Raw genomic sequence first — 19,611 nt, forward strand, 5'->3', positions numbered from 1 at the left:
TCTCCATGCGGTCTCTCTTTGAGGGCTTCCTCATGGCATGGTGGCCGGCTTCCCAGGGCAACGGTCCCCAGGGAGGGAGGACCTGGTAGAAAGTGAATCATCTCACAGTCTTACAGCATTACTTCCACCACCTTGGGTTCTCAGAAGCAGTCCTAAAGTCTTGCACAGTTTCAAGAGGAGGGAACACCCCCCTCCTACCCTTTGATCCATAATGGTAAGATTCTAGAAGAGCATGTGAGGGGGGCTATATATTACTGGACAGTGCAGTTTGCCACAGTATCTTCTTTTTTTGTGAAGTTTATTTATTTAGAGATAGACAGAGACAGTGTGAGTGGGGGAAGGGCAGAGAGATTAGGAGAGAGAGAACCACAAGCAGGCTCCATGCTGCTGGTGCAGAGCCCGATTCGTGGCTTGAACTCACAAAACTGTGAGATCATAACGTGAGCCAAAACCAAGAGTCAGACACTTAACCGCCTGAGCCACCCCGGGGCCCCTGCTCCGGTACCTTCTTAAGACCAGGTAGGCAAGCCAGGGGTGCAGCTCAGGGTGGCAGTTCTCATCCACTGTGTGCTGAGCCGCAGGGTTTCATCTGTCAGAGACAATAAAGTCTCCTATCAGCAGAAAGCTATCAAGATAAGTTGACATATTGGGGCCTTTGTTTCCCAATCCTTGAAATGGTGTTAACAAAGTTCTTACCTCTTTGGGTTGTTATGAGGATTGACTTACTGTTAGCAAGTAAGAATGATAAGCAGACCGGAATATTCATGTCAACTGGTCGGTACGCCCTCTTCCCCAGTATAAAAGTCTACCTGGGAAACCAACCTCAGATCAGAAGTTTCTCTGCTTAGGAGTATCTGTAAGGACTGCCTGCTCACCCACATTTAGACATATCAAGAAGAGCGGAACTTCCTGCTTTGCCCATTCTCCGTAGACAGGACGCTGACAAACGGCCACTCTCTCATCCCCTTCTTTCCTTTCAACCTAGTTATATCATCATGTGGCAATTAATTTAATTACTGCCTATCTTAAATTAATGATGGTGCAATCGTGTCTTCCCAGCAAGATTTTCAGAAATGCCCTAGTCAGCAGCAAATTTTTAAAACTTCTCTTAGGGAAGATTAATTTCCAGGAAGACACATAAGCAGCTCACCTCTCCCATTTCAGGTTAACCTTTGTTAGCTGCCCCTCCAGCAACGAATGCTTCCGGTCTTGCTTCTTAATTCTGGAAGCTATACTTCCCTTGGGCCCTGCCGCTCATGGACAGGCGACGCGGCACTCAAGTCAGATCACTAAACAAAGCAATTGAGTCACTGCCACCCGTAGTAATAACACATTCTGACAAAAACATGAAAGATAGTGTATCTCTGCCTTAACTCATGTGGGTATCAGTAGAGGGGAAGAAAGTAAATTCTTTTAAAATACAGACAGAATCTTTTATCAATGAAAAACTGTCATCGGGCTTTCTTATCTCTTTGTGCAATGACAGCGGGATTTATCTTTCTTAGAAGCAAGCCTCCAAATGAATATCATGCCTGTTTTGCCAAGGTGAGTAGTTTGTCATTGTTGGGCGAGTAGACATGTTTTACATAGATGTTGTGGAGCCCACATGCCATTTGTCATAAATCCCCATGCCCTCTAAGGTGTCCTGAAGCCTTGAGTGTTAGTCCATTTCTCTCAGAAACACGAGACTCCCATATGCTTGAAGCTTGTTCTGCGGACCCCAGATGAGCAAAATTCTCATGATGCAACCTCGTGTTCGGCCATCTTAGCTCCACTAGAGGTGCTTCCCTAACAGCGGGGGAAAGCACAACTAGAAACCACTGGATAGAACGTTGGGTTCCACTGGACAGAACAATCGAATCCGGAGTCAACACTGTAAGGAACCTTCCCTCCAGCAAAGAGGACTCTGCCCTTAGCACATCTTCCTAGGCACCAGCAAGCAATGGCTCCTTCTTTCCATTCTTGGGTTCTAAAAATGCTTTTATTTTTCTGTAAATGCAGCTTTAGGTTTTCTCCAAGGGGGTTGCACCCTTGGTGATAGTAGCAGAGTTAGCAGCACCAGGATAAGAACGATGTTAGCTCACACTTATTGAGCACTTCCTGTGTGCCAAGCACCATCCTGAGCAGATGACGTGTCCCAGCTCGTGAAGCTTCCTAACAGCCTCTGAGGCAGTGTTACACTTGTCTCCATTTTACAGTTGGGGAAATCAAGGCACAGTGGCCTCCCCGGCACATAGCTAGCAAGCAGCAGTGCCGGGATGCGATGCCAGGTAAACTGGTTCCAAAACCTTCAAACTCAACCACTTCTTTGTCTTGCCTAAGAAGTTCCAAGAAATTCCAACGTCACCCCATCATTCCATGACTATTTTCTAAACGTCCCAGAAAGGTTACACCCCGATGCTAAGGACTTCTCTGGAGACCTCCACGGTGTCTCCTCTCTTTTTCTCAGAGTGGGAGCCATCATTCCTACTGAGACCAGAGTAAAAAAAAAAAAAACCCTGGATCACAGGGAAAACTTCCCCCATGCAGGCCAAGTCATAAGGTCCTCAAAGGACAACCTTTCTACCTGAGAAATCTTGGAAGTTCCACCCGTTGGGATTTGAGGATAACCTAAGTCGGAAAGAGAATTTATTCAGAGAATACTAAGAGACTTATGAAACTGAAGGAAGATGTAACCTCAAACTTAGGAAGGACAGAGACCCAAAGACAGTCTCTTTGGGGCAGTTCCATGGGGACAACTGAGATCTTGTCATAATCTGCCCTGGAATGGCTCATGACCCAAGGTGAATTCCCAGAATGGGGTATCTGGTCAGCTTACCATTAGCTGACACGTTTATTAGAGGAGGTTGGTTGTTAATTCTGACTCAGGGGCTCAGTGGCCCACGCTTTGAGAGATATCATAGCTCACCTTATTTTTAAGTGCATTTCGTAAACTTTGAAGCAATTCTGTACAAAGGCAAGCTGTCATTGAAAGCTTCAACCCTGGAAGGGTCTTAGGACACGCATTGTTACCCATTCTACAGATCAAGACTCTGAGACCTAAAAGGGTTCATTAAGTATTTCCAAGGGACACCCGAGTTAGAATTGAACCTCAGGTCTTCTTACTCCCGGATGCTGCTTTCTATCCCTGGGGGTGTCCTCTCTAGAGCTAACTGTGGACCCTGGGTACTTTTTCTCTCTCAGTGATTTGGCATCGCGAGACTTTGTTTGCCTTCTTTCTCTCCCCACCCAACACACACAGGCATGCTGGCAAACACATTCATTCGCTAGCCCACTTCCTGCGAGGGAAAGAGCTAATCTGCACAGCGCAAGGACCCCCTCTGTAGGAAAGGAGAACAGAACCACCGAGTACGTACGCTGGAACTTTGTCCCTGGTGACCGACCCCGGGGCTGCAGGACCTGCTGTCTCTTGGCAAAGACATCAGGAAACACAATTGCCAGTCTTCACACTCTGGACCACAAACAGGCTCTCCCCCGCTCACAGTTGTGTCTGTTTTCCTGGAGCAGGACTGGGGGAGGGAGAGATTTTATTAGATGCAGGGTGAGGGGCTCAGTGAACACTTGAGTGGTTCTCAGTCAGGCATGAACTCGTGTGCAGCTGAGGATTCTGGCATGGTGGTGGGGAGGGGGGCAGGCAGGGCTCTCTCCCTTTCGCATCTGGGAGAGCACCTGGCTGCACCCTCCAAACGGCAATGCCAAAGGGAGAATCAGCGCTGATTAGGACCCCATCAGTAATGTTCACTTATGCTAATGGCGTCAAGGCTTATTCCATCATCACTAGCAGAGCAGACGGGTCTGAGACAAGTTGAAGTCATAAAACACACTTAAAATCGCTCTGTCTTGAAATAGGCAAGGGAGGAGAATTTATTATTATTGTTCCTCAGTCGCAAAGAAAGAGAGTAAAAATGAATGAAGGTCACCGTTCCCTTTACAGCTGATCGACTTACCTTCCTCTTTGTTCCTGTGCCTACATAGTAAATCGAAGTTGGAAACAGAGGTGCATACTAGATGATTTTCTGTTGTTACTTTCATTTTCCCCAAGAGGAGAAGGGACAGTCCATTTAAAACAACTGAGCTATTATATCACAGTGCTTCTTGTTTAAAATTCAAACGTCATTGAAAATGTGCTCCAGCGCTACTAAACGTAACGGGAATCGTGCGAACCACGTTATCTCAAAAGTAATAATCCCAAATAGACATGATATTCCGTGCTTTAGAGTCTTCCAAAATGTATGTATAGGTAAGATTTTAATGTATATGCATAAATATTATATACATGTATACAATACACACATATACTACATACTATATAGCGTATGTGTATATATGTTTCACTATATATTATACGTACGTAAAACACTTGACCCTCACACAGACTTTGGAATGGAGACGGGTGAAACTGACATTCGGTTCGAATGACTTACACCAAAACATATAGCTAGAAATGGCAGAGCCATTCAACTTGATTTTCTGACTTCAAGACCAATGTTCTTTCCCCTGTGACTCTTCTTTTTTTTTTTTTTTTCATATGAAGAGGTCTCAAAAAATTATCCTGTGCTCATCTAAATGAGGCGTGTGTACCTAAGTCTCCTGGTAGCACCTACCCCATGCTGTCACCAGTCTACAACCAAACGTCTCTACAATAAAACAGCATGTAAACAAACCAAATTGGTATAGATCCCTCAGGAGCAGGAAGTTCAGGGTCAATAGCTCTGGAAACCTGGATAAATATTTAAAACAACAGAGACATTTTCCCTTTGGGAAGGCGCTTAGCATCCAGAGCAGTGAGAGGCATGCAGGAATGTGTAGGGATAAGAGCACAGCCTCCTTCCAGTAGTGACCTTGGGGACCAGCCTGATTCAGGGGTATGTGTGCATGGAGAAAGGGGTCTTCTGGCCTCCTCCCGCATCCCACATCCTCCCACTGGCTACACCCAGGTCCATCCCTCATTCTAAAGAAGTCACATTCCCTTCTGTCTAAAGGGAGTTGTGAGAGTATATGACGTTCATGTTAGTATTAATGTCCAATGAGCATCGCTCTGAGCCCACACGTGTTCTCACAGAACTTCAGTCTTCCCTCAAAACCTCCCTTGAGGGGTGCCTTGGTGGCTCAGTTGGCTAAACATCCAGCTCTTGACCTCAGCTCAGCTCATGGTCTCACAGTTCACGGTTCATGGGTTAGAGCCCGGCATCGGGCTCTGTGCTGATGGTGTGAAACCTGCTTGTGATACTCTCTCTCTCTCCCTTTCTTTCTGCCCCTAATCCACTTGCTCTCTCTCTCTCAAAATAAATAAACTTTACAAAATTTTTTGAAAAAAGCAATAACTCCCTCAGTTATTTAGAGGAGGCCTGGACACTGTTCATTGTCCCCCATGCATCCGAACAATTCTCTGAGGAGTTTCTTTTTCCACAGCTCCCTGTCGTTTAGTACCCTCAGAGGGTTTTGGTGGGGCTGAGCACCTCTCCAGGGGTCTACTGGTACCCACCTGGGGACCCTCAGTACCAGAGCTACCTGGAGACTTGTGAGTAGTTAAAAGAAAGAAGACTTATGCCCAATTCTGTGTCCCTCTGTCACCTGGGCCCTAAAATGACCCTATGAGGTGCTGAGAGTTTCACAAAGTCTTTAGGACCCATCTCTCCTAGCGCCACACTCAGGCTAAGCAGAGAGATACCTTCTCATCTCTCATCTCTCAGAGACCTCCCTCTCGAAAAGAAGATCCCCTGCCTCCACTTTGAGCCCAGCGCCCACCTGTCCTGATAATTCATGTCAGCCGATACTTGCCTGGGCACTGGGCCACCAGATCTGCAACTAAATGTAGGCCAGGTAACGCTACTCTTCCAGGCATAGATGCTCTGAGAAATAAGAGAAGCCAAGATAGAGAGACCTAGAGTATTCCTGGAGGGCTTCCAGGAGGAGGTAGTGCTTCTGATGCTTAAAGACGTTAAAACTCAGACAAAACATAAAATAGAACATTTCAGGCCCAGGAATCACTTGATCCTGATTTGTTCACAGGAGATCAATTAAACCCACGCCCTAAAGCCATCTCACGTGTGAGCAGGCAGAATCAAACCACATAAAACAGAAGAGAAAAATAAAATTTAACTCCTGGACCTTTCCCACGCTGACCAGCTTTCTCTCTCCTCACCTTAGGTGTTTTCCTTCTCTAAGTACAATTCCGTTTCCCTCCAAATTTGTTGAATCCGTTTTCTGACCGGGCAAGGCCTCTCCTCTCAGAAGAACCAGAAACACACTAAGTCTGATATAATACACCTCATTTCCCTTGGGATGCCCATTTCCCTGCTTTTGATACAAACTCTGAATGGCGGAGTCGGGGCAGAAGGAAGAAGCCTTGGAATATAAAACCCAAGAAAGCCTCCCCTTTGGATGGCTGAAGCATCCACCCCCCAAATCCTCCAATGATTGGCCATCTCGGCCAATGGAGTATCAACAATCCAGGGAGACAGGAGACAAGGTAGAGTGCTAGCATTTTAACTGCAGTGTGGATCAGTGCTCCAGAGCCTGAGGTTTCAAAATAGGCCTTTTCTGTGGGCCCCAAACCCACATTCTTACATATTAAAGCTTCCAATGGCTTTAATGTGAGTTCCATGCATGTAAGGCTTGCAAGATTGGACCCTGTGGGAGTGTAAAGTGACAACATAATAGAGAAAAATAGCTTTAGCAGGCAACAGTGACAGCTGGGCGGGCACTCAAAAAAAGGGGAAAGGCCTCAGTTTAGACAAATTACTGAATGAAATGATCACATGAAAAGCCCTTTTTACAGCTGCCACTAAGAAATCCAGAAAATATAAAACATGTGAAAAAGTAAATAAAGGAATTTCTGAACCTTTTTTCCCCCATTAAAGGTGTGGTAAATGGTTAAAATGCCCTGAAAAGATCTTTGGTGTTCTGAGTCATGGGCCCAAATGGAAAAACGTGGCTATTTGGGTTTTTCACATCAATTACTATACAACCAATAAAACATAAACAATGAAAGGGCTCCAAAAACTCTGGAAAATTCCAAAGCCTATTTCAGAGTCTCTATGATTTTACTCAGATCCTCTCATTTCCATGACTTTTGACATCTCATTACCCTGCGTTATATACTTTTACAGACTCGTTTTCCATCATATATAAAAATGACTTAATGCATCCTCAGAACGATGTCAGTGATCTAATTGTTGAGTTCTATCAGCCACTTAAAAATAAAACAGACATTTCCTTAATAGAAATCCTTGGGGTGATAGAAAAATAGAAGGAACCCCATGTTGGCAAAAAAAAAAAAAATTAAAATATAAGAGGCAGCATGATGTAGCAGGGCAGAGACACCCAAGTGGGAGTTAAGAGATCTGGTTTCTGCTATTAATTCTGCCGCTAATATGCTGTGTGATTTGGGGCTAGTATTAACCCTCCTCGGGCCTTGGTTGCCAGATCTATAAAATGAAGGAGTTTGAAAGGATGCTCTCAAGGCCCCTTCATGCACTGACAGGCTATGATTTTGAAAGCTTCCTCAGGGGAAGATCCTTCAGAACATGTGTTCATGACCTAGCCATTTTCAAATTTAGAAACAAAAACATTTTTAAATTCTCCCTATTTCTCTGTCTATATACCAAATTGCAGCATTGAGAGGGGCCCAAAAGGGCCAAATAATATAGTGATGTTCTCCTGGGTAGAGCCCAATTTTACAAAGTAACTCCCAAGACCATTTCAGACTAAGTCCAAAGACATTTTCAGAGAACTTCAAAGCACCCTTCCAGAGGATTTTGGGAATGTCTTAGTTTTGTAGGATGGGAACACCTAATCCAAGGGCCCCTACAGTACATGTTCAGCTTCCAAGAACCAAACAAGACCTAGCAGAGAAATGCCCAGCTAGCCTGGGTCTACTAGCCAGAAACTTACACTTCTGGAAAAGAAGAAACTATGACAAGTTATTAACATATGCATATTTAGACTGTAATAACACAGATTTACAAGAAATACATTATTCAACAGTGGGGGCATCTTGTAAGTTCTTGCTTTTTAATGTTATTTATTTGAGAAAGAGAGAGAGAGAGAGAGAGAGAGAGTGCCTGTGAGCAAGGGGTGGAGGGGTGGAGAGAGAATCCCAAGCAAGCTCCTCACCGTCAGCACAGATCCCTGTGAAGGGCTCGAACTCACAAGTAATGAGATCATGACCTGAACCCAAACAACAGCTGGATGCTTAATCAACTGACCCCTACAGGCATTCTCATTTTGTAAGTTCTAAGCAGTCCCTGAGTTGAAGAAACGGAAGAGAAAGAGGGAAGGGCATGGCCAGGCATAGACACTTATGTCACCACTCTTTTTCTCTAGGGTCTAGCCTAGTGGTTCTCAACTCAGGCTGCACATTGGAATTATATAGGAAGCGTAAAAAAAAAAAAAAAAGAAAAGAAAAAAAAGAAAATACTGGTGCCTGGATCCCAATCCCATCCTCAGAGATTTTGATCTAATTGCTGTGGGGTGCCACCTGGGCATTGGGGTTCTAAAAGCCAGCGCCCCCTCCAGGTAATTCAGTTGAACAGTCAACTTTAAGAATCCCGCTCTAGTTCCTCTAATGCAGAGGTTCTCAAACTTGACCATGCATTAGAACCACCTGGGGGACCTAGGAGACTGTGACTGAAAGATCTCACCTCCGGAGTTTCTAAGTAGCTGTGGGGTGAGGCCCCAAACTGCACTTCTAATGTGTTCCCAGGTAACGCTGATAGCAATAGTCTGGGGTCCACACTTCACAAAATCCTGTTCTGATCTGTCTGGTGCATAAGGATGTAAGCACTTCTTACACAGGTCGCCTTCTTCTTGCCCTTTGATCTTCTCCCAAACCACTCAACTGTGGCCAAGACAGGTGCGTTGCTAGGGCCAACTTCTAAATTCAAGACCCAGATGTGTCTAAGGACCGGCAGAGAATCTTTGGGTTGGTCTCCGTTGGCTGCCTTTTCCACTTTTGGGTGAGACGAAGCAAAGAAGTTCACCTGCAGCGAACAGCATTGCATTATAATGCTATAAATGTTAAGTAAGAACTCCTTAGTCTGTAGAGTCAAAAGAGTTAACCCCATTGGTCCTGGTTGGCCTCTAAAAACCAAGTCAGACATCCGAGAAAGTAACTAGCCAACTAGGGGGCATAACCAGAAAGAAAGGAGGCAATAAAAATTCATAAACACATTGGATATTCCTTAAGGAGTTAATAAAAGAATAGGACAAAGGGAATTGATATCTCCACCTGCCCTTGCCATGCCTAGCATCGGTTGAAGGTCTTCAACCACAGCCAATGAGCAGGCTGAATTCTAGAGATCTTGCATTCAAAAGTAATGGCCTGGGAGTCAGGAGATGGTGGGGAAGAAACAGTAGTACTAGACGCATGGCCCTTGGGCAGTGGATGAGGAGGTAGTGGTTGATTGGAGGCCTGGGATCTCTTAATTGTGAAATCTTTACCTGCCTGACTATGAAGGATGACTACCCGTATCTTCTTCCATGGCCTATGTTAACCTTTGTGCTAATAATTAAGAACAGTCCAGACGGCCTTGTGGCTTCTTTCTAATCACTTGAGGTCCAGCTCATTCCATCTGTGTGGTTCTTTCTCCTACAGTAGACTGAATATGTGCCCCATCTAAGCCAACTCCCACATCTACCCAAGTCAAAGCAAATTCAGTGCCACCTGCAGAAAGGATTTGGCTTCAATAGTACCTCACGAGCCTCCCCGGAGATAGCGGTGACAGGTGCAAAGCTGATAGTTCAATTCTTCTTCCTTGTGCCGTATCTCCATGTGCTTTTTCATCCATCTGGCAATCAGCCCCTGGGAAGGGCAGCAGCCACCAGCAGAGAATTTTCCTCTGAGAAGCAACATATCTTCCAGGAGAATGTCACACTCATTGAATAAGTCACTATCCAAAGGAGCTAAACTGGGGAGGGGATTCCAGGCACAAGGTGGCAGGTAGGATGGACCTGGGGTTTGGGGCAGAACCGGAGTCCTTCTCTGAGCCAGTGAGGATAACCACTCCTCCAGGTGCTGGGTGCTGATCCTCCATGGGGGTGAAGGGGTCCTGGGGGGTAGCTGTTAAGAGTGCCAATCTGGTGTAAATAGGAGTCAGACTTCTCCCAAGACTTGTCCACAAAGATTGTACCTTAACTCTAGCATATGTGGATTCATATTCCTTTTTACTTTCTGCTTGGAACTCTTTGGGAAATGTCCTCTTAAGCAGAGATACTCAGCTGGCACCCAGGAAACCAGGATGAGAAAGTGACAAGCAAACACATTTTGGATGGTAATAGGAAGCATGAAGATTTTTAAATCTGTGTCATCTCTATCACTAGAGATTGGAGGTGTTTGAGGCAGGGAGTGGAGGGTAGAGGACACTCAGGACAAAGAATCCAGGAGAGAGTGGCAGCACATAAGGAGCACATGCCAGTGATGTGGTAGAAGCTATGGGGGTGGGAGGATGTACCAGGTACCAACAGGTATCACAACTCCATGACGTGAGGTCAGGCACTGACTCTCTCAGAGACTCAAAGATACTGAGCCCAGGCACTGAGCCCCTAGCCAGAAGAGGAAGGAGAAAGAGGAGAAGGAGTAAAGAAAGTGACAGAGGGAGAAGAGAGAGGAGAATTAAAAATAAACTATGTACGAGAAAATCCCAATTTTTAACATTCAGATGCATTCATTACTGAGGAGAGATTTAATATAGTGTAATATGATAATTGCACAGTGAGAACAAACACCAAAACCACCAATTAGACTTATAAATAGCTTCTTTGAGCTGAAGACCAAAAGCCCAGCAACCTTTCCACGTCCCACCCTCATCACTGACTTTTGTCACTAGTCAAGCACGCTGACACGATTACTGTCTAATAAGGGCTGCAGTGGGAGTGGTGTTTCAGCTTGCTTGAATTGCTTTGTCCACAAACACATGGAAAGCACACTTTCCCGCTCAGTTCTGAACACATCATGAAGACACATTCACAAACATGGCTAAGCCAATAACAGGTATGTAGGTGAGATACACCCAGTCCTGATGCTGTCTTCCTCCCCCTCTCCCACCTCTAGTAACCCTTCAGAGGAGAGACAAACCCCGGTCCTGGTGCTAACCTGCTTCCCCACTCCCACAAAGAGCCTGAGATATAAGCTCCCATACTGGTCATTTATTTTTAGAAGTGATCCCAGGGAAAAGGGATTGAAGAGTAAAACTGGGAAGGAAGGAAGGAAGGAAGGAAGAAGGAAGGAAGGAAGGAAGGAAGGAAGGAAGGAAGGAAGGAAGGGAGGGAGGAAGGAAGGAAGGACGGTAACTACAAGAGCATATCCTTGGGTAGGGCCCCACTGTGGACACTGGGGCTCACTCCATATAAAACATGCCTCACAGATGTCCACCTGAGGGATAGTACTTGTCCATCAGCTCCTGTCCTCCACTGGCAAGGATCTCCTCATTAGACAATGTATTAGTCCATTTGGACTACTAGAAGAGAATACCATTAATTGTGTGGTTTATGATCAACAGGGATTTATTCCCCCCAGTTCTGGAAGCTGGAAAGACCAAAATCAAAGTGCTGGCAGGTTTGGTGTCTGCGGCTGTCTGCTGGTGACCCACTTCCTGGGTCATAGACAGCTGTCTTCTCATCGTGTCCTCACATGGCCAAAGGGACGAGAGATCTGCCTGGGGCCTCTTTTGCAAGGGCACTAATTCCACGCATGAAGTCTCTACCCTCATGACCTAATCACCTCCCAAGGGCTCACCTCCTAATATCATCACTTTGGGGATTCGTTTTTCAACATATGAAGGGGGGGGGGGGGGGCGGGGACACAAACCTTCAGACCAGAGAAGACGGGAACTTTCTTGCAATTCCAGGCTGTGCTGGATGCCAGGCGTGCTCCTGCAGTTCCCCACATCTCAGGATCAGGAAAGCTCCAGAGAAGCAAGTGAGGAATATACCGTGTTGCTAGGCAAGGCACTATCAAGGCACATCTGCATGAAGCAGGTGCCATGATGCACGGAGAGGATGGGAGCCAAGGCAGCCGAGTGCCCAATACTTTTCTTCACACCTCAGTGCAAGGATAAGCCAATATTTTGCTTCTCCCAAACATCTTTGTCTTTTTTGGTTGATTGTTGGTGTCAATTTATCCATCAGCAATCAAGTCGAATGTATTTAGAAGGTAAAGAAAACCTGTCTAACAGGCAACAGGCATCAGGTTGCCTCTACTTTGGCTTTGCTTATAGATCTAATGTCGATATGTAACCAAAGTTCTGGAGTCATGAGGGTGGAGTGGTAGAGCCCCAAGAACCACCCAATCAGACGAAGGATGACATCAGGGTCTCGTGTGGGGATGGCCCCAGCTTACACCATCCACATTTGGGCACATGAAACCCATAACTCAAGTTTATTGTCATTGTTGTCTTCAAGCCCAATGACACATGAATTTGAGTGGAGAAGTTCTGCTGATCATGAAATTCTTATTAGCTGCAACAGAAAAAACAAATCTCCATTCCAAAGCAGGAGGAAAAGCCACCCACCTTCAGGGGGGTTACGATATTCACTGGTGCAAGCTTCAACTCAGTCTTCCTCACTCCTGACTCTTCTTGACTTTGGAGAGCCTTCAGTCCCAGACTAACCCTGGTGGAGCTCTAAAACAGTCCAAGGACATGGGCGTCTGATAAAATAATTCAAGGTATGTCAATTGTTTTACAAAGTTCATATGAAATATAGCCCGATAATCACTATATACTTTGCATGGACTTGTCTTGCATCTCGACTGACATTTCCACACCTCAGATTCCAATCAGCTCATATCCAGTTTGCTCCAGTCATTCTTACACTGGTCCCTCTGGCTGCACTCTCTCCCACATCAGCCCAGCCACAACAGGCCATTTAGTGTTCCAGAACACCTGGATTGCATCATTCCCAAGTGCCTTGGATTATGTCATTTCCAAGTGCAAATAACGCTTGGTATTCCCTACTGCAGAGAAAGTAGAAAAGTGCCTTAGCCTGCTATTCAAGACCTGAACCTGACTTTCCAAGCTCATTTCAATTAACTCCCCTACATAAATGCTATGGGTTAGCCTGTTAGAACTACACATACATGACTGACTGCTTAGAGCCCAGACCATCCTAAGTCATCACCAGAGTCCTCATTCCAGAGGCAACCTCAGATCCTTCACTCCTGAAATGAATATGGGGAGCCCCATATCTAGCCCTCACTTCCTATCCCAGCCTCATGGCTATGAACACACTCCTCTCTATAAATACTTATCGACTACTTTTACTGTGCCACGTCCTAGAGATACAAACGAACAAGACATAGTACCTGACCTCAAGGAGCTCCGTGTCCAGTGGAAGAACTGTGTAAACAAGTAATTACAAAACAATGTGATATTACCTTCTAGAAGAGGGACAGACAACTCTGGAGAGTGGGGGGAGAGTGATCAGAGAAGAGAGAACTCTTTATCTAAATCCTGAAAAAGGAGAAGGAATTTTGCAAGTACAAAGAGAGGGAGGGCATTCCAAGTGGTGGAGCCACATGAGCGAGAAGACAAAGGCCTGATGAAGCGACGTGTATTTGGGGAGCTGCAGAGGGGAAGCATGGAGAGGTGAGCTCAAAGGTAAGTGGGAGAGAGGCCTTTTGGGTCTTGGACTCCTGGTTAGGGGTCTGGTCTTGATTCCAAAAGTAGTGGGAGTACCGCCGAGTTAGAGGGGAGGGCTACAAACAAACTTGTATTTTAGAAATTTCATGCTTGTAACATGGATGGTGAACATCCAAAGGAGACAGAGGGGGATGAGAGGGACAGAGGAAACAGACAAGTGAGGAAGTTATTGGGACAAGTTAGGTGAGAGAGAGCAGGCTGCCAACCAGAGCAACGGCTGGGGGAATGGCAGGAGGAGAATGTCCTTGGACACTGCTAAGTGATGGCCAGCTTTTATAGCACAACTAGACAACGTGGACAACTTACCAAGTGTGTTATATATTAACCAGTGTTTTGCAGTTAAGGTTAGACACCTAACCTCACCCAAACCCTGTGTCCATGAGAAAGTATACCGCCTTCTAAACAAGCCTTTTACAAATGAACATTTAAACCCAGCCTGTTCTTGAGGTGCCTGGGTGGCTCAGTCGGTTAAGCGGCCGACTTCGGCTCAGGTCATGATCTGGCGGTCCATGAGTTTGAGCCCCGCGTCAGGCTCTGTGCTGACAGCTCAGAGCCTGGAGCCTGTTTCAGAGTCTGTGTCTCCCTCTCTCTGACCCTCCCCCGTTCATGCTCTGTCTCTCTCTGTCTCAAAAATAAATAAACATTAAAAATAAATAAAATAAACCCAGCCTGTTCTTAAAGAAGGCACTGTTTGTATTAATTGGGTTACAGTCCTCCATGCCAAGAAAACACATATTTCTTCCAACTTACATTACACTTTTGTTTACTGGAACCATGATTGGCACATCTTTATGTTGTGAAACACAGCTGGATTTTCAATTTTGTTTTTTAGCGAATACAATTTAAATTTATTAAAATTTAGCAATTTTAACAAATACAATTAATTTATTCCTGACAATTCTAGAAGAAAAAAAAAAACTCAAGAAAATTTTTCTGAATAGCCTTTAACAGATTGCAAACCATGAGCAGTGACCGGAAAAGGAGAAGGTGGTGACAGGGGATGTGTTTCCCTATTGGAAACCATGGAGAAGAAGAGAGTGAGTATTTCCCTCATTACCATTAAACTCTTTGGAGAGGATGGGGAGGAAATAGGACAGCCCAAGATGTAACAAAAATGGGGAAATGCTTAGAATTCAAGCTCCACGAGGGTAAAAATGATGCTTAGCCCCCAATGCTTAGCACTGTGCCTGGCATGCTTTAGGTCCTCAGTAAATGCATGCTGAGAAGAAGGGAGGGAGAGGAGGAAAAACAAGGAAGGAGGGAGAGATGGAAGGAAGGTGGCAGGGGAAGAATAAAGGAGAGAGAAAGAGGGGAAGAGGAGGAAGGAAGGATCCACTGTTGTCAAAGAAGAGAACTTTAGGGGCGCCTGGGTGGCGCAGTCGGTTAAGCGTCCGACTTCAGCCAGGTCACGATCTCGCGGTCTGTGAGTTCGAGCCCCGAGTCAGGCTCTGAGCTGATGGCTCAGAGCCTGGAGCCTGTTTCTGATTCTGTGTCTCCCTCTCTCTCTGCCCCTCCCCCGTTCATGCTCTGTCTCTCTCTGTCCCAAAAATAAATAAAAAACGTTGAAAAAAAAATTTAAAAAAAAGAAGAGAACTTTAGGAACTCAGTGACTCTGCCCCATGCCACATACCCTCTGTCCACTCCAACCCTTGCCTTGGATCAGAGAGAAGAACAACACATAGGAAGAAAGACAAAGGATTGAAGAAGCTGAAAGTGTATCTGCCTGCCCTTAGCCACACCTGCCCGAGGGATTCACCGATTACGTGATGAGTTCCTGCTTCTGAACAGGTAAGTCTTTTGCAAACATCACACGGCTGTCCCCTCTCCTGCAATGCTCTTCTGTCAGGTCACAACTCAAATCTGACCCCCTTAGAATGACTTTGACCAACCCCATATGTACAGTAGACCTCCAAGTACTACTACTTCTCCCTTTTTACAGCGCCGATCACTCCCCAAAATTGTCTGGTTTATGTGTTTACTAGTTTATTGTCTATTGCCTCCCAGTAGAATGTAGGTTCCAATAAAGCAAAGATCTTGTTTGCAGACTTCACTGTATATCTCCTAGCCAACAACATCGCCTGGCACATTGTATGTCCTTAATGACTATTTTGATGAATGAATATCTAAACAAAGAGATGAGGACACATAGCGGTAAGGATGGACCTGAAAAGTCTAGTGCTTGGTGAAAAAAGCACAAGAAACGGAATGAGATCTGTAACAAAATTCTGTTTACCTATGTTAGAAATACAGACATGGCAAGGCATTGATACATTTCGCATAGCGTTAAAATCGTTGACAATGTTGGGGAAGGCAGGTATTGAGGTGTTGGAATAAAAGGAACCACATCCATACAAGCGAGCAAAGAAGAAAGAGGCCACCATGGGCCCATCATAATCATAACCATGAACTGAGATATAGGAAAAAAGAAGGGAGGAAATCAGGGGTACCTAATACCAGACCCACTCTAGATGATTATTTTTCATAGAGAGATAGATAGATTTCATAGATAATATAACCAAAAATAGATCATGTAACTGTGTGATAAACTGCATGGTCCCTGGTATGGATTCAGTTCTTCTCTACTGACATATGGTTGTCATGATGAAGCACCACCTTCCAGGCTCTGCAAAGCAGACAGATACAGAATGCTTGGACACGTTGGGAACTGAAATCAAGATTCTGCTGCCCGGGGAAACCACCCTCCTTACAGATGAGCAGAATCACTTCCTGCATAGTTACGCACACACTAAAGTTCCCATCCTTGGCTCTGAGTGTTCAGGAACTTCCTCAAAACTCCTCTTCGTTATTTATCAAACTATTTCATTTGGTTAGGTTATATGATTCCTAGGAGCACAAAACCAAAGCGGCACCACAGGGCCCCTGTGACCCACATTAAGAAGCAGATGACAGCCAACAACGAGGCAGGGTGGACAAGTCGGACACAAGTCCCCACAAGCCTCAGCTGGCTGCACAGTATAGACACAAATAACCCTCGAGACTCAAAGAAGGTTAGAACCAGATGAAACTTCTGGTGGGGGAGACCAAACTTTTGCCCCTCCTGGGTCATACGGTCCCGGAGAAACTTGCATTCAAAGTCAGTAAATAGCAGAGCAGGGTTCAGGACTCTGTTCCTGTGACTCCCTTTCCAGTGCTCATTCCTGGGGACCTAGGTCATCACTGTGTTTCCACACAGTCCAACTGATGATATGCAGGAGACAAACCAGCTCATCAAGAAGTTTGTCTCAGCCTTAGCATAAGACTGCAAGGTGCATGCTATATCTTTGGGATAGATTCATTTCTTTCACTGGAAACCCTCTGGTTTTTTTTCACCAACTCTCTGAAGTTCTGAACATCCAATATTTTTACTAGTAATAGATACTGGCTTACGCACAATGACGCTCAAAAGACATTTCTTTCATGCACTACACTTTTTTTCCTGACTATATTGACAACTGGTAAATATATATAAACATCTACTAAAATGCATAGACCTTCGAATTTCCACATTTAGAAACAGTGCGGCCAGGACTGTTTTTTACAGTAACCCTTGCACTATGCTCTCCACCATCCCTACTCTGATGCAGAAAGAAGAGGAGGGAGAAACGGAAACTGTGCTCTTAAGATAACTTACTGGTGACCTCTGGTAAATGACAGCCAAGCAAAACTTCAAGGAACTTGTTACTTAGAGCTTGAATTTCAAGCAAACATCTTCCTGCATTTCTAATGAAAAACGGATCTTTCCCCCTGCTTTTGAAGTGCTCTTTGGGAATTGTTTGAGTGTTCTTTGCAATCTTTTATACCCAGCCTAAGGACTCTGACAAACTCTCTCTTTCCCTTCAAAGGCTTGTTAACTATGTGATGAATACACCTGTCACTCCCAATTCCAACCTGACTTTCTGTTGTGATGGCTGTAGAATTTGGTATCTATGGCAACTTTTCAGTGGCTCAACATCGATTAAAAAAAGGATTGGCTTATCAGGGTTGCTTGGGTGATTGATGGAAATGATCAGGTGCTCAAAATAATCATGACAGATAAAGTCTTTTAATTAGTTACCATTTGCAAGATTCCGAAATTTTAGATTTTGTTCCCTTTATTATTATTTCCAGACACAAGTGACTGAAATTGAATTCTACTGAAATAGTTACAAGTTGATTGGGACTTTCTTGATGAAGGAAACTTCAGTCAATCCACGTATCTTATTTAGAAGCCAAATGGCACACCTTGTTCTAGAAAATCCACTCCTTGATTTTACTAATATCTCAAGGTTGGAGACTAATTCACATGTTTTTGTCTTTGTTTTTGTTTCTGAAACATCAGGCTCCATACTAAGAAAATCTGAGTTTCTTCTGGTTTTAGGTTCAGAGCATTTGCAAATTAATTATACAGCTTTTCATTCTACAGCTTCCTCAAGTATGTAAAACCAGGAAAGACAATGCTGTAGAGAAAAAGTATCATCCTGAGCCAGACTTTCCCACTGAAGTGTAAATGCCTTATTTTTTAATAGAACACTTCAAATCGATGTCTTCAAAAGTGTAATGATATGCCAATGACAGCATACAAGATCATTTTGTGCAGTCCACAAACTTTTTCAATAGCCAGATATTTATTTTAATATGAAATTGCTGTAATTCAATCATTTTTTACCTAAAAAACACAATGGTGACAAATTCAGATGCTTTACGCTAACATATTTTTTTTTTTATGTAACTATTTATTTCCTAGCGCTGTCATAGCAAAATACTGCAAACTGGTTGGCTTAAAGCAATGAAGATTTGTTATGTCACAGTTCTGGATGCTAGAAATTCGAAATTGTGTCAGCAGGGCCATGCTCCCTCCGAAACCTGTAGGGAAGCTTTTGCTTCTTTTTCCCAGCTTCTCATATTTGCTGACTATCTTTGGCATTCCTTGGCTCGCAGCTGCCTTTGTCACCACACGGTGTTCTCCTGGAGCCCCTGGCTTCACATGGCCATCTTCTTATAAGGACACCAGTTATACTGGATTAGAGGTCCACCCTACTCCGGTATGACCTCATCTTAACTAACTACATGGGCAAAGACCCTATTTCCAAACAAGATCACATTCTGATTTACTGGGAGTTAGGACTTTAACATAAGGATTTTGGAGGGACACGATTTAACCTATAACAATAGCTAACACGTTGAGTCTGTGATTTCAAAGACAAGATTGCTGAGGTGGCGGCTAAAATGCGTACTTTTTAAGTTAAAGTTGATTTAAAGAAAACTAATAAGGATAGTATATGAACATGGCAAATGGTGTAAGCATTGTACACCAAAAGACTGAAATTGGAGGGGGAGGTTGATTATAAAACTGGCCACAAATTCTTCCCTTCCCTGTTCCCGCATCCCTATACAATGTGTCATTGTGGAGACTTCCATCAAGAGGGCAGTCTATTTCTCTACTCCTTGATTCTGGCCAGCTCTGGGGTTTGCATTGGCCAAAGAGGCATTAACCAATATGCCATAAACAGAAGCTTGAAAATGCATGCTCATTGGGCATACCTTCTTGCCCAGGCTACCATGCCGAAAGGTGACAGACCACATGAAGTAGAACTAAGGCAATCAACTAATGGTCAGCCAGCCCCTAGGGCGACCCAACTGCTGACAGCAGACACATGACCTGAGCCCTAGACCGGCTGGCCAATCTCCATGTTTAGATCAGCAGAACCACCCACCTGAGCCCAGCCCAAATTTCCAACATGCAGGATCATGAGTGAAAAAAAAAAAAAAAAATGGTAGCCATTTATAACTACCACCGACACATCCTCATTAATTTTCTATTTATTCTGACTAGTGATTACAACAGTTTCCCAGATTTTCTGGGGACTTTTTTCATCAAAGTTGCTCTTAGGGTCCCAGAAATATTGGTTTGGGGCTGAAGCAAATACTAAGATTACTCGGAAGAGGGTAGGAGGGCTAGACAGGAAAGGCATCTTACAGTATTTCACTTTGA

The sequence above is a fragment of the Panthera uncia genome (assembly GCF_023721935.1).
Source record: "Panthera uncia isolate 11264 chromosome C1 unlocalized genomic scaffold, Puncia_PCG_1.0 HiC_scaffold_3, whole genome shotgun sequence".
Lineage (NCBI taxonomy): Eukaryota > Metazoa > Chordata > Mammalia > Carnivora > Felidae > Panthera > Panthera uncia.